This window comes from Tinamus guttatus, unplaced genomic scaffold, assembly GCF_059628265.1.
Source record: "Tinamus guttatus ecotype Peru unplaced genomic scaffold, ASM5962826v1 Tinamus_guttatus_pri_ptg000408l, whole genome shotgun sequence".
NCBI classification, from domain to species: domain Eukaryota; kingdom Metazoa; phylum Chordata; class Aves; order Tinamiformes; family Tinamidae; genus Tinamus; species Tinamus guttatus.
In genome coordinates this window covers 1710008-1713737 of record NW_028288942.1, presented here as the reverse complement: position 1 = coordinate 1713737, position 3730 = coordinate 1710008, and positions in this window count along the sequence as shown.

The following is a 3730-nucleotide window of genomic DNA, read 5'->3' as shown; positions in this document are numbered from 1 at the left end:
CACAGTCTTAGGCAGATGTTTTCTCAAGGCAAAACTCTGTTCAGGGCAGTGGGGAAGCCAAGTAGAGGGCCAAACTGTCATCAAGGCATGAGAATGACCAGACAGGTTAGCACTTGGCTTCCCAACAGAGAAGCAGAGCTCCTTGACCAGGAGACAGCAGGGCATGCAGTTCTAAAAGGGCTTTGTGCATCCTGCTTTGCAGGACAAACAACCTGTGTTTCAGAGCCTGAAGACCAGGAAGCCTCAAGCTTCTCTAACCCTGTCTTGACTGCCTGCTGCAAAGGCTTCTGCTAATGCAAATGTAGCATTAGAGAGAGAGATCTTGTGGCTGCTCTAAGAGGCTGCAGCCCCCTTGATGGCTGCAGAATGAGAACACTGTGCCTTGGATCCAAACCTCCTCTTTAAAGACTGAAACTATAACGTTTGGGTCTCTTTTGCTAAGCAGAGGCTTGTGTTTCCTGATGTCCTGGCATGAACACCTCTTTAGCAGAGTATTGCCTCTGTCCTGCTGCTCTTGGCTCACAGCTGCAGTGGCTGGACAGTTGGTTGTGCTTGGAGGAGAAAGTACAGGCTCCTTCTTCCACTCTCCACACTTTCCCTTCCTTCTCTTGCTTTCTTCTAGTTTGTTCTTGTTCTTGGAGTTATCTGGTCTCAGCTCTGTGCCATATGCTGAAGGAGCAGGCGGTGGGAATAAGGAAGAGGCAGCAGGGACAGTGGGGCAGGGGTCTGACATCTCTCAACCCCATCGCACACCCAGCACGAGGGTGAGGGCTGCGTTCAGGCCTCTCCCCTCGGCCACGTCCTGGGCTGTGGTGAGTGTGGTGCCAGGGCCCTTGGGCTGGAGGGAGAAGGTTGTGCTCCTTTAGTCTGGATGTTTGTTTTGAACAGTAAAACAAAATGTACGGGCAAGTGCTCACTTGTATGCTTGACTGATGAAAACTTTAAACTTAAGTTAAACTTAACTATTACAAGAGCAGCCAGCAATTCAGAGGGTTTGTGCTGTTAAAGTAAAGCTGAAGGTACTCCAGGCCCTTGGTCCTCTTCTTGAACTGCCTGTCTTTGCTCTTCTTGGGTGTGCTCCTACCTCTGTATGGGGTCACTTCAAACCTGAATGCCGAAAGGATCTGCAGTTAGAACTGTTGTCATCCCTCTGTTTTGTTTTTTTTTTAAGAGTTATTTTAAAGCCAGGTCATTTTCCTGATCTCCTGTGCAATGCTGACTTGCAAACAGCTCTAGCAGTACAACCCGGAGGCAGGGAGGGGTAGTGAGAGGTTGAGGGTGGGACCTCTGTAAACTGTCTCGGACACTCTGTAATGTGGAACCCTTAGCTGGAGGATTTAAAAAAAAATAAAGTGCTCCACTTGTCTGAGTCTACCCATGTTAAAAGATGATTTAATGCAACTGGGGTTGAGATCATCCTGTCTGGGAGGGGAGGATGAGTTGTGCTAGAAGGGGGAAGGAAAGAGGTGGGATGAACTTTACTGGGTTACAGAGCCGTGCAGAAGAAATTACACATGCTGTACCCAGAAGTGACACTTGCTTGAACTTTCTGAGCGCCTAAGAAGACTTCCTGCTGCAATTAAGTTGTGAAATCAACCTGCCATAGAAAGAGAAAAATACAGGAGGAGTCTGCTCTTCACCCTGATGTTGGCTTTAACCAGCCTTAACTGCAGGGCTTTCAGTAGAATCACATGAAAATTTACACGGGAGGGGACCCATGAAGGTCCCTAGCGCAACTTACCTGCCCAAAGCTGAGCAGTTTTCCATTTGGCTAGGTTGCTGATGACCCTGTTGGGCTGAGGCTTGGAACATTTTGAAGGGGGTTGGAGGTACCATACGTGTGTGCCACCAGTGCGAGCGCTGAACCGGTGCCCTGTGCTTCAGTGACAGGCCGTGCTTGTGCTGGGACAGCAACAGCAGAGCACAGCCATGCCCAAGCTATTCCCAGCAGAAATGTTTCCCAGTTATGCTGTCTGCCTACGAGTAGCATCTCACATGGACACCAGCCAGCTCAGGAGTGGCTCTTATATTTTGTGCTGTTGATTTGTCAGTGTAGCTTGTCAGTGACATTAAAGTACTGTGAGGCTGCATCTAGAACAACCAAATGACTAATGTTAAAGGAAAGCTTTATCCACCTGTGGACCGTTGGGTATTTATCATACACGGCCAGGAAAAGGCACTGAGGATGCTGTAGCTGGTGGCAAATGAGGCTCTGACAGTTGGGAAAGGGAGGGAGGCAACACTAGATATTTTTTATTAGCCTTACATGTTTGCCAATATTTACCAGCTGAGCGACATATGATAATTAAGAGGCCAAATGGGGTTTGGGCTAATGAAAGTTGCAGATTTCTATAATAAATGGGCTATACACACTCCTCATACCACTTTAAGAAACCCAGTCTTGGGAGGTCAGCAAGATACATGAACTAGGCCAGACAGGTTCCTTCTCTGCCCTCCCTTTGTTGTACAAAGCCTAAAAGACTATTTAAAAGCAGATTTATTTCAGCAGAATTTTCCAAACTCTGTAAGTTGAAAAGTACTAATACAGGTGCGTTCCACCTGCATTTGCAGAGTGAGCATGACTTGCTTGAGGCCAGGCAGCCACTGCCAAGTGAATCTGAAGGTACTCCAGGCCCTTGGTCCTGGCAGAGGTTGCTGTCTTTGCTCAAATTGCTCTGCACTGAGCAGAGCTGCAGCTGAAACCAGCCAGGGTCTGGCATAAGATATGAGCGCACTTGACTCTTCCCCATGATTTTCTTTTCCAAAGGGAGCTTCATGCATTGCAATGTGCAGGCCACAGTGCAGAGTCTACATGAAATGAAGAGGGTGATGGTGATTTCTTACCACAGTTATAGTTGAAAACGTGGATGAAGAATTTCTAGGCTTTTGGCATTCTGATATGAAGCTGAAACTTCATTGCTCTTGAAGAACAGCGTGCTGGCTTTGCTCCCATGCCGAATCACCACTTCCCTGCAGCCAGGCCACGGAGGGAGCGAGGTTCAGGTCAGCCCTTGTGTGGGCTCTTGTTTCATGACCTTGAGGCTGGACAGGACAGGACATGGGCCAGGCAGAGCTGCAGGCACGTGCCAACAGCAGTGAGATGAGGCTTTGATGAGTTCCGTTATGGAGGGACTGGGCACCATCCTTGGGGTATCCACAGAGACAGGCCACCCTGCCCTGGGCCCCTCATGCAGCTGCTGCACTCTCTCCTGGGCCAGCAGGAGCTGGATCCAGCCTTGCAGCCCGCCTGCTTCTTGCCCCCCTCCAAAACAAGACGGTCGCCTGGCAGCTTCCATCTTGGAGGGAGCAAGAGGACCAGGGCGGGCTGGCACAAGGATGACTGTGAACAACAGGAAGGTTGTGTCTGCCGTGATTAAACAACACAAGACCTTAAGTGTCTGTCAGCAGCCAGCTTGGCGTCAGTGCACTGCCAACGTTGTTCTGCCTGTGGTTTCACCACCTTGCCAGGGAGTGCTCTTCTGATTGGCCTTGGGAGCCAGCTGAGGTTTTGTGCTGTCCCTTTCTATACACTTTACTGGCTCCGAATAAGGCTCTGGGGCTTTCCTTTTTGTCTCTCCCAGGAAATGGAAGCCTAGTGCGTTGTCTCTTCAGAGAGGCTCGCTGGATGAGTGCTGGGGGGGTGTCCTAAAGGAATGAGGTCTTCTCTAGTGAGCAGTTTGGAAACCTCTCTTGCATAAGATCTTCCCTGGACCTTGCGAGCAAAGAGGTG